Genomic DNA, 12,419 nt, shown 5'->3' with positions numbered 1-12,419 from the left:
GAATAAACCAGGATGTTTAAAATGCAGATTCCTTGGCCTTCACCCCGACCTGCTGAATGAGCCCGGGTATCTGCATTTTTTTGAGCCAAACACAAAACTTATGGAATCAGCCAATAGTCTGCAAATTTAACAAGCTTACCAAGTTGGATCTTAGCTACATGACAGCTTGAGAATAGTGTCTTCAAGAGATAACCATTTGTAAAATGTTCTTAATTTAAAGCACTCAGCATTTATAAACTCGATGTAAGCCTCAAGCAACCTTGAAATGTTGAGTAAATATCGTTAGTCTCTTCTGACAGAAGGGAAAATCAAGGCAATGAGATAAAATCATTGGTGGCAATTCCGAGTCTCCTGATTCCCTATCCACTGGAGTATCATAAAAGTATCTCAGTCTGGGAAGAATAGAAGAAGAGAGAATGGACTAAGCAAATGTGCAAAGGCAGCAGCGTGTTCTCCTTTAAAGAATAGAGGGAGCCTCAAATAATAGGGGAAAAAAGAAAACAAGAACCCTCCACTAGGTGCAGGGAGACACCGGATTGAATTTGTTGACATTTCAACCATAAAAATGATGATATCAAACCACGCAGGGGCTGTAGGATCCGCCACACACCTATGTCACCAGCAGCACCTTGAATGATTAACAAACATTTACAGATTGAACGGATGAATGAATGAATGCGTTCTGGGATCACCCTAATGATCTGCCACCATCATGATTGTCCTTGTCCAGTTTGCTATCTTTTGCACATCGAAATAGTTAGACTAGGGAGTTCTGTTCATTAGTCTAAGTTCATGTAGTTATCCTTGATGCAAAGAAACAGAACGATTTATATCTGTTGTGTCCAAATCCTTATCTACCCTATTTCTACACTTTGTTTTTAAATCATTTTTGCTCTCTTGGGTTACAAACCCATTTTGATCATCAAGCTAGATTTGTTTAATCTTCCTTGCTTTTCTATTTAACCCTTCTTCCGTCGACTCTACCTGACTCCCCCAAACTAACTGTTTCCTTGATTTTTTTGTCTCTCTCTCTCAGTGCCTTTCAGTTTGGGATTCATCCTAGGAGCATGAGGAGACAGTGAAGAGAAAGAAAAAAATGAATGACACAGTGGAATTACTAGGCAAATCTCTCTAAATATACAAGTTCCAAACCTTTCCCAAAACTTTTCTGGACAACTAGGGCAGACAACGGAGACCAAGATAGAGGATCTATAACACTGGCTTGCTTAGTAAATAAATGGTGAATGAGGAAATTGCCACAGAAATATTTGAAACATATAGTTCTACATGTGAAACATATAGTTCTACATGTTTGAAACATATAGTTCTATATCTGTCCCCAGTCTCATAATAAACCTAATATGTCTTAGAACATGTTTAATCCTCCTAATAACCCTACTGCGTTTGAGTTATCTCCTTTTTACAAATGAGCAAACTAAGGAACAGAGACGTTGAGTAACTTTTTCAAACTCACACAGTTAGCAAGTGGCAAAACCGTGATTTGAATCCAAGCATCAAAGTACATACTCTTAACCAACTCCTTATAATCCCTCAAAGGCTACACAATTGATTTTGTCAGCAGTTTCTTCCCACTACTTAGTATGTAAAGTTTTATTTGGATATTGATGCCTGCTATTTTGGCTTATGTCTCTAATATCATATACAAACATTTGATAAATAATGGTTATTTATATATATATATATTTGGAATTTGTCGCAGAGGATCTCGTTGTCCATTCCTCAACCATACATATAGAGATTTAACCAAAAAATCATTACTAAAAAAAAAAAAATCATTACTAGTGTTATTCTCCAAATACATATAGATTCCATTGTAATCAACAAAGTACAAATCCACTTAAGTCATAGATGGATTTGCTAAAGTCGTATAAGCTTTTTATCATTAAGCTTTTTCTCCAACTTCCGTTACTAAAAATAAAAACTACTATTTTTGTGGGAAACTGAAATGTTTGGCGGTTCAGAAAGGGACCCACTGATATGTTGGGGCAAAAAGGGTTTAGCAGAAAGTCAGGGTTTAAAAGACAAACCAGGGTTTAATGCCTGACCGAGAGGGCAAAAGTAGGTCAGTGTCCCTGGCAGTCACAGCTGGTAGAGAGTGATGTCACCCAAGTAATGGGGGGGGGGGGGAGGGGAGGTGGGATTTAAGGTGGGGAAGTGGAGAGACCCTTTGAAGGGGGGACCGTGGGGATGGGAGGGGAGGAATTTACAGGGGCGGACTTAAGGCAGCCTTTTATAGGCTAATGGCAGAAACAGCTGAAGCACCACTTCCTCCGCTCTCTTCCCTCTTCCCAGGCTGCTTTCTCCCAGGCCTCATTCCCTACCTCGTATCAACATCAGACCCCTCTGCTGGAGACAAAGACACCAGAGAAGGGAATGAGGAAAAAGACAAGCCTGAAAAGGAATAATTTCCATAAAGGAGAGAGTGGTGAGGAGAGAAGTGAAGTGAATTTTAATCAAAACCAGGGAAACATGATGGGAAAGAAGAAAAAAAACGGAGAGGGGCAGATGAAAAAATAGTGGAAAGGGAGGAAACGATGGCTGAATGAACCAAAAAACATATTAGTGAATGGAGCAAAATTAGTATACTGGAAATACAATTATAATAACTTCTAACGTTTTAAAAATGAAGCAAGCAAAGAGCTGAGGAAGACACCATAATGGTTGCAATTTGAAACCATCCAAAATATGTAGTGTGTTTGCAACAAAGCGAAACTGGGATGGTCCCAACTAGGACTTCCCTCCCCAGTCCACATCCAAGTTCAAAGTTATGCTGCCTCTGTGTTTATCGGTCAGTCGAGATCTAGAAGTTCTCGTGACTAATTTAAATACCTCATTGCAGGTGTAGGAGTGCCTGTTAAATTGTTAGTAATCAAGGTAGTAACAATAACCACCTTTGGAATGTGGAGACTGTATTTCAACACCCCTGCTTTTGAAATGTCATGCACTTCACGTACTATTTTAATCACTTAAACATTTTAAAGAATTAAAATTCAATTAATCTCTGATCAAAACTGAATGTCTTTCCATTATGTCCAATAGCGCTCCTGTCTAACAAAAGCAACCAAAAATCCTTTCTCATTTAAGAGTTACTAATGTTCCTTTCTGGATAACTGTTAAGTTTTAAAATATCCCCTGGTGTAACCAAAATATACGTGTAATAAATATGCCACGATGAACTGTGTCCAGAAAGAAATAAGGGAGATAAGCAAGGAAATATCTCACCAAGGCATCTGAAGGACTAGGGATATATATATAGTGCCTGCATCTGGAAGAATGTTGCTTTTCTTTCTCTTCCTTTCAAATTTCTTCCTTCTCTAAGGAAGGAATTTTTATTGCTTATTTTCTGTTTTCTCGTTCATTTCCCCTTTCTCCAAGTCTTTTTTTTTTTTTTTTCTCTTGTTGCAACAGCTTCTCTATTTCCATCTCAGGTTGCCCCCATATTTCCTTCTGACTTTGTTGTGTCTTAGCTTAGTCGGCCAGACTTCCACTAAACTCTCAGAGCTGGAATCAGAACAGCGCATTTGGCAAAAAGTCAGTCACACATACCACACAACCACAAACAAGCACTCTGACTGCAAAATCCTTTCAACAATACATTCCTGTTTCTTGCAGTCAGCGGTTCACATAGACCCACGATCTGAAATAAGCAACGCATACATTCACATACAGTCTGCAGGCACATGGCCTCTGCAGTCAGCTCACAAAGACACAACATCTGCAGAAAGGTCTTGCGGGCAGCATATACAGGCAGCACATTCTCCGCCCCTTTCCTAGCTCTTCCTGACTGGCTCTTTCTCCCAGCCACCTCCTCCCCTCACGCTGCCTGGCAATGTCTCCCCTCCTTTTCCAGCATTTCTCAGTGCAGTGCCATCCATCACTCTCCCAACAGATCCTCGGGCAAAGCAATTGTTTCTTGAAGCTCTCTTTTCCCCTGACTGGGAATTTGCTCTTGCCAAAGGACTGTCAAGACAGAATCTCCTTCTGGAACACGATACTGTGGCCTGGTCCCTAGTGCGCTAACTTGTTTCTACAGATTTTTAATTTTGCCATGGAAGGCTTCAGGAGAAGGAAAAAGAGGAGAAAGAAAACAGAAAGAAAGAAAAGGAAAGGAAAGAGAAAGCCCCGGGAGACATTTCAACGAAGACAGCTTGAACAAAAGCAGAGAAACAGAGTTAGGAGGGGAAAGCAGTGGAGAGACAAAACGGAGGTGTGAAAGTAAATGGAGAAACTATGAAAAAAGATAAAAGTATGAAAGATTTGGTATAACAGTTTATTGAGCTTTTTGTTACCCACTACATTACCAAGGTGACCGTAGAAGTAGGACAGAAGATTCTTATAAAAAGGTCAATAGGTGAATCAGAGATAAAGAGAATAATCTCCTGATAAGATTGCATCATTTGAAATTTCTGAAAAAGACAAAACAGACAACAATCACAAATATCTGCCACAAGGAAAATTTAAACTGCTATTTTGAAGTATTTAGTGACACTTGGAAAGAAAGCACATTTGAATTTTAGTTAAAACAACAGATGATGTCCCAATTTTTGAGATATACTAAAAATGTGAAATTCAAATTTATTTGACCATCCCACATTTTATCTGGCAATCATATTCTCAGAGGATTCTGACTCACGCTCAAGTTTGAGAAATACTGGTATGAAGTAAGAAGGCCTACCTTTAGTAAGAACACCTGGAGGTGTTTGCAGATTCTTATCCCTACCCCACAATCATACCAAACTGAAATCCCTAAAAAGAAGGTGAAGAATCTTCATTGTGATGACATACATTGGTTTATTTTGATGCACTAACGTTTGATAGTCGCTGATTTCCTCACAATTCTTTCATGGAGCCCTCCCTAAATCTTAATAAATGTTGTTCGGTTAATTAAACCAGGGGGCCATTAGACTGAATGGCCACTAAATAGGCTTTAAGCTACATCCCATCAATAATTTCCTTGTTTCTCCCTTTTCCCTATGAAAGTCTCTCCCCAGCTCCCATCGGTGGAAAGCTGCCCAATTAGAACTGATTTTAGTTCACAAAAACTCTTAAAGTTTTAATATGCCTCTTTTCAACTGTTCTGTTGTCAGAAGAAGGAAGCAAAGGAGCCCCCCAGGGACCCCTCCCAGGAGAAATGAGGAACCAGGTGGAGGTATCCATGTAGCCCCTTTAACTCAGTGCTTCTCTGTGTCTGCTTCTCTGTGTCCAAGTCCCTCTTGGATCCTCGTGTTATGAGCTGTCAGACTTTATCTGAGTTTTTCCAGACTGGGTCCAGAAACCAGCCAGAGTCCAACTTAAAAACCGGACTGGGTCGGGGATTGGACTGGGTCTGACCTAAACTGGACTAGGTCCAGTGTGAGGCTTCAGGTGAGTAAAATTTTAAGACTGAACAAGTATATTAATCTCACCACAGATAATCTTGAATTACAGTGGACACAGTGGGCAAGTTTTAACCTAGATCCAGTCAAGAGGTGCCCTAGAGAACAAGGGCACTTCTCTCACTATAAAGAGTAGAAAGAAAGTTATTTTTCCTCCTCTACAGTTTCTAGTTACCAGAATAAGAGCTGCTGGGGGGTACTTCCCTGGTGGGGCAGTGGTTAAGAATCTGCCTGCCAATGCAGGGGACACGGGTTCGAGCCCTGGTCTGGGAAGATCCCACATGCCACGGAGCAACTAAGCCTGTGCGCCACAACTACTGAGCCTGTGTGCCACAACTACTGAAGCCCGTGCACCTAGAGCCCGTGATCCACAACAAGAGAAGCCACCGCAGTGAGAATACTGTGCACTGCAACAAAGAGTAGCCCCCGCTCATTGCAACTAGAGAAAGCCCACACGCAGCAACGAAGACCCAATGTAGCCAAAAATAAATAAATAAATTTATTTAAAAAAAAAAAAAGACCTGCTGGGACACCCTGCTCTCTCCTGCAGACAGGATCTCAGGGAAACTGGCAGAAGTGAGCCAAGGGTAAGAGTTCTTAAAAAGTCAACGCTCCCAGATCTCTGTCTGTGGCGCCTGGTCAAGAGAGGAAGGTAAAGTTTCAGTTGTCCCTTCCTTACCAAGTTCAGGGTTTGAATTTGATTTTGGGGTACCCACTTGTTATCCTTCGCTTCTCTCCTAGAGGCAGCGATTGCTTTCTTGTCTCAACTTGTGTCCTGAGGACATGGCTTGGCTCTCTGCCTGCCTGGGGCACTCAGGTTGTTGGTTCTTTTTTTTTTTTTTCTTTAAATTTATTTATTTATTATTATTTATGGCTGTGTTGGGTCTTCTTTTCTGTGCGAGGTCTTTCTCTAGTTGTGGCAAGTGGGGGCCACTCTTCATCACGGTGCGCAGGCCTCTCATTATCGCGGCCTCTCTTGTTGCAGAGCACAGGCTCCAGACACGCAGGCTCAGTAATTGTGGCTCACGGGCCTAGCTGCTCCGCGGCATATGGGATCTTCCCAGACCAGGGCTCGAACCCGTGTCCCCTGCATTGGCAGGCAGATTCTCAACCACTGCGCCACCAGGGAGGCCCAGGTTGTTGGTTCTTATGTGCATATGCGGGAACCTCAGCCCTCAGGTTGGGGGCACAAAAATACAGCCGGACAGAAACTTGGCCTGTATTCTATTTGTGGCTAGGGTTCTACTGATTGTTGCTAGCTCTCTCTTTGGGCTATTTTTGGAAGTGGCTCTGGATTTTGGGAAGGTAGTATCTTTTGCACCCTCTTTGGAGACACCTCTTGCATCCATGGGATTGGTCAAAACTACCAGGCATTTACTGCTTGTCCCAGCTGAAACCTGACAAGATATTGGCGGCCCGGGGAGGGGGGGGGGGGGGGGGGGGGGGGGGGGGGGGGCGAGGGAGGATATATATTTTTAAAAATAGGCTTGTGGTCAGAAGTTGGCCTAATTGGAAGCTGATTTCAAAACCTTTTTTTAGGCGTTCTCTCCTAAGCTAAAATGAAACTATGTACCCAGATGGAAAGAAAAACATTCTGAGGTCATTGTGGAAGCATTTAGGAAAATATTCCAAAGACACACGGCTCTAAATCTAGAACATGGGAATCTTTCCCTCTTAGTTGGAAATCTCCCTAATATGAAGAAACTCATTGAAGATAATGTATTTGGGTGGGTGGGTCAGCCTCTTGATCTCGTTCAGGTTGCAACACTATTCCTTGTGGAATTAAAAACAACTGTACTTGCCTTATAAATTGAGTCCCTACAAGAACAGAAGTGCAGGTCCAGAAGCAATTTAAAGCCCAGAGTAAAACTGAGGCTGACTTTGTGGAGTCAATAAAGCCCCTTGGGAAAAACTGGCCTGCTACCCTGTTTGCAGGATTCCCGGCAGCCTTTCCAGGTGAATAAGGAAGGTCACTTCCTGGAAGGCCTTTAACTCTGGCAATCATCTCTGAATCCATAACTAAGGCCATAGTTGCACAACAAGAGTCCCTAGACTTTCTTGCTAGGATGGTTTTAGATGATAGAATTGCTTGACATTACTCATCAGCTGAACAAGGAGAAATGTGTGCCATAATAGAATGTCTCCTGTTGCAGCTGGATCAACGCAACTGGTATTGTACCAAATACAAGAGATTAATAAATAGCCACTTGGCTATTTATTAATAGCCAGGGGTTGATGACCCTTCAGGTACATTCTCTGATTTACTTGAGAACAACTGGTTTGGTTCATGGGAGGTCCTGATTAAGGAATATACTTCACTCTTGGTATTACCCTCCTAATAGTCATCATGGTTGTTTCCTTGGTGCACTGTGTTGTCCCAAAGGTCTTAAATGCATATTCACAGCCATCAGCAGTATATCAGATGGTCTCGCTGTGCTTGCAGAACAGAAACAAGATGAATAACAAAAACAAAAAACATTTTTTTTTGGCTGTGCTGTGTGGCTTGTGGGATCTTAGTTCCCCAACCAGGGATTGAACCCAGGCCCTCGGCAGTGAGAGCTTGGAGTCCTAACCACTACGCTGCCAGGGAATTCCCCAAAAACAAATTCTTCTATGAACCTGACATCATAATCAGTTTCACAATGAGACGAGAGCAACTTAACTCTGATGGTGACTGAGAGTGCCGCTAATACCAAATTTTTGGTGAATGACGTACAAGATGATGGTCAAAAGAGAGAAATCATTAAATTCATTAAGCAGGGGGCCGTTAGACTGAGGTGGCTCTAATTCCAAGGTGGCCTATATAAGCAAACCAAAATCTAAGCCTGAAAATACCTCAGGGTTACAATATTGAAACCTAAGGGTAGCCAATCACAAACAGCCCAAGAGGACTTAAGCTATAGCCGAGCAATAATTCTCTTGCTTTGCTTCTGCCTTTTCTCTACAAGTCTCACTCCAAGATCCTGTTGGTGGAGTACACCTAACCACTTCCAGTTTGGCACTACCAGGTTCACATCAATTTTTGCTCAAACAGGATATTTAACATGCCTCAATTTATCTTTAACGTGTTGAACACTGCTATTTTATGTATTTATATATGCATGTCACACTACATCACATTAACTTTTTAAAAGTCAGCGGGAAATGAAAGTACAATTTATCAAAATTTGTGGGAAGCAGCAAAAGCAGTGTGTAGAGGCAAATTTGTCACTGCATGCATATACTAAACAAGAAACATGCAAGAAACTGGACATCCACATGCAAAAATAAAAAAAAGAACCTAGACACAGACCTTATGCCCTTCTCAAAAAAATTAGCTCAAAATGTGTCATAGACCTAATGTAAAATGAAAAGATATAAAATTCCTGAAAGATAACATAGATGACCTTGGGTATGGTGACAACTTTTTAAATACAAAGTCACTACGTCATTAATAAGCTGAACTGCATTAAAATTCCAAACTTCTGCTCAGCAAAACGCCGTGTCAAGAGAATGAGAATGCAAGCCACAGACTGGAAGAAAACATTCGCAAAATACACATCTGATAAAGACCGGTTATCCAAAATATACAAATAACTCTTAAAACTCAACAATAAGAAAATAAACAACCTGACTTTAAAATGGGCAAAAGACCTGAAACATACACCTCACCAACAAAAATATAAGGTGCCAAATAAACATATGAAAAAACGCTCCACATCTTACATCATTAGAGAAATAAGAATTAAAAACAAGGAGATATCACTACATGCCTATTAGAATGGCTAAAATCCAGAATCCTGATAACATGAAACAACAGCGAGGAACTCTCATTCATTGCTGACAGTCCAAAATGGTATGACCGCTTTGGAAGACAGTTTAGGGTTTCCTATAAAACTAAACCTACCCTTACCATATGATCTACCAATCGTGCTCCTTGGTATTTACCCAAAGGAAATACCAAAAACTGCACAGGAAGGCTTATCACAGCTTTGTAATAGCCCCAACAGAAACAATCAAGATGTTCTTCGGTAGGTGAATACATAACTTAACAGTTGTTCAGCCCTAAAAAGAAATGAACTAACTACCAAGCCATGAAAAGGCATGGAGGAAACTTAAATGCATTATTGCTAAGCGAAAGAAGCCAATCTGAAAAAAATCACATACTGTATGATTCCGACCATATGTATTTTGGAAAAAGATAAAAACTACGGGGCAGTAAAAAGGTCAGTTGTTGTCAGGGATTAGAGGGGAAGGAGGAATGAATAGGCAGAGCACAGAGTACTTTTGAGGGCAGTGAAACTGTTCTGTATGATACTATAATGGTGGATACAAGTTATTACACAGTTGTCAAAACCCATAGACTGTACAACAGCAAGAGTGAACCCTGACTGACTCATAACAATGGACCTCTCTGGTACAGGATGTTGAGAGTGGGGAAGGATGTAGGTATGTGGGGCAAGGAGTATAAGGGAATTCTCTGTACTTTCCACTCAATTTTGCTGTGAACATAAAAACTGCTCCAAAAAGAAAAGTCTATTTAAAATTGGTAAGGGGGTGGGGTGGCCGCAGAGGTGGGCTTAGGATGGGGCATGCTTCTCCAGCCATCCTAGAATTACCTGGGGTTGAATTAGCTGGATTGGTGGTGCATGTTTTTCAAAATTGTCACTTAGGAGAGTCTAAGTTTCTGTCTTATTTACACCCAGTAGTTAACCCTTCTACCATCTTAAGAAGCCAATGATACTGAAAAAATGGGTTGTTTCTTCATATGTCACTTGTTTCTTCATATGTCAGGGAATAAAGGAAATTCAGTTCACTTCTCTTTCCCACTAGATTCTCAATTCCTTGAATGGAGGACCTGGGACTGATTCATCTTTTTTAATTACCGGTAGGTAGTGAATGAAGTGCCTGGCACTGAAAAGACAGCCAGAATATCAATGAAGTACAGTTCTGAGTCATTAAGAATCTTTCATCCTGTCGGGCACAGCTCAAGAGTTGTTCTCCACGAACTATGTCATCAGTTGGAATAGTAAATGAGGTGTAGGAAAGGGCAGCCAAACTTCAAAACAGGTCTGGAGAAGTGATTCATTGCCCTCTTGTGTTCAGTTTTAGGAAATACAGTCTCTCCTGTACACGGGCAATACATCTCTCTGATGTACGTATGAGTTCCTGGGCTTGGTCTTGGGCATGCAACAGTGAACAAAGCATCTGCCCACAATGAGCCCACATTGTAGTGGAGACACTCAGGAAAACAACTCAAAGCTGAGTTGGAAAGGATGAGTAGAAATTAGCCAGATGAACATAAAGGTTATGTTGAATTGGTAAATTAAAGATTCTGGTGGAGGTGTTGTAAATGGAATGTAGCATGTACGGCAGCTTAGAGAGCTTGGAGCTTTTGCAGAACTGTAAATGATTCAGTGTGTCGGAAAGAAAGATGCAGAATGTGTCGGGGTGGGTGGGTTAGAGCACTGGTGATGAGAGAAGGAACTGAGAAGTTCCGACCGTATCCTAAGGATAATGAGGCGCCTCTAAGGTTTTTAAGCCAGGGTAACCTAAGTTGAGTCATGCTAGAAATATTACTCATAGTGCTTTGTATTATAAATAAAGGTGGGGAAACGCCAGAACTGGAAGACCAGTTAAGACCCTGTTAGAGCAATGACTGGACCGAACTGAGCTAAAGTGGTGATGGAAATAATAGAGAAAAGGGATGGATTTGAAAGACTGTGTGTTGTGTGTGTGTTGTGTGTTGTGTGTGTTGGGACTCAAGGTGAGGGAAAGAGAGAAACCGATGAAACTGGGGGTGACTCCGGTGCTTCAGTTGGGTAATGGTGGCACCATAGTCCTAGTATGGGGAGGGACTATGCAGGGAGCAGGACTCAGTTTTACATATGCAAAAATAAGGCTTCCGGCTTCCCTGGTGGCGCAGTGGTTGAGAATCTGCCTGCCAATGCAGGGGACACGGGTTTGAGCCCTGGTCTGGGAAGATCCCACATGCCGCGGAGCAACTAGGCCCGTGAGGCACAACTACTGAGCCTGTGCTCTAGAGCCCACGAGCCACAACTACTGAGCCCACGTGCCACAACTACTGAGCCTGTGCGTCTGGAGCCTGTGCTCCGCAACAAGAGAGGCCACGATAGTGAGAGGCCCGCGCACCACGATGAAGAGTGGCCACCGCTTGCTGCAACTAGAGAAAGCCCTCGCACAGAAACAAAGACCCAACACGGCCAAATATAAATATAAAAATAAATTTAAAAAAAAAATAAGGCTTACTCAACATTTATTGAAGCTTCTTTCTTGGGCACCTTCCTGGATTACAGAGGGTGGGAAACTAAAAACGACATACCCTAGACTCTCCTATAGCTAGAGTTTGAATCCTATAGCTAGGTTTCAGCAACCGTATGCACTAAGCTAAGTCTTGAATTCAAAACCAAGGTTAAGTGAAGAGAGAGGCAGGGAGTGAGGATCCGTTCTGCTGGTGTGGATTCTAGCAGAGCCAGCGTGGTTCCAGAGCTAGAGTGGTGACATCTCAGCATGGAAGGTGGCCTCCAGAAGGTGGGAGGGGCACTAGGATCTTGGTAGTTATTCCTGGGCGTCTGTTCTTTAGCTTCTCCCCTTTCTGCTTAAATGATCCTGCTCTAATATGAAGCCTGACGGACTCAAGGTGCTAATGGGACATCCAACTAGAGATGTACTATTGCACCTTCAGATGTAGAAGAGACTGAAGTATAGATCTAGAAGCAGAAGCCAGTAGATGGTAAATAGAGACACAGGAGTGGGGTGTAGTAAAAAGAGATGGCTGGGGTAAGAACCTTGAAAACTACCAGCATTTAAGGGTAAACACAGAAGAAAAAGAAATTAAAAAATAATGCTGAGCCAAGCTAAAGAGGAAAACAAAGGAAGTGATGTCATAGATGCCAAGAGAAAGACACATTTCAAAAAGGAGGGACAGGCCAACAGTGCCTGATGCTGCAGAAAACAAGAAAATAACACTGAACTTTTTCTATCATATTGAGCATCCAAGAGGTCCTTAGAATTGTGAAGAGA

At 41.9% G+C, this 12,419-nt stretch overlaps 1 protein-coding gene across 1 annotated transcript in view; it reads right to left on the bottom strand.

Moving 5' to 3' along the window:
• Positions 1 to 5,273, bottom strand: part of RIMKLB (ribosomal modification protein rimK like family member B) — a 52,015-nt gene extending 46,742 nt beyond the window's left edge. The window contains exon 1 of the mRNA XM_036865903.1: positions 5,197 to 5,273. The gene's annotated coding sequence lies outside the window, so the exon portion shown is untranslated. The remainder of the gene's footprint in view (positions 1 to 5,196) is intronic.
• Between the last annotated feature and the right edge of the window lie 7,146 nt (positions 5,274 to 12,419).

This window comes from Balaenoptera musculus, chromosome 10, assembly GCF_009873245.2.
Source record: "Balaenoptera musculus isolate JJ_BM4_2016_0621 chromosome 10, mBalMus1.pri.v3, whole genome shotgun sequence".
Lineage (NCBI taxonomy): Eukaryota > Metazoa > Chordata > Mammalia > Artiodactyla > Balaenopteridae > Balaenoptera > Balaenoptera musculus.
Note: the sequence above shows the minus strand (reverse complement) of the source record. Positions and strands in the feature narration are given on the sequence as shown.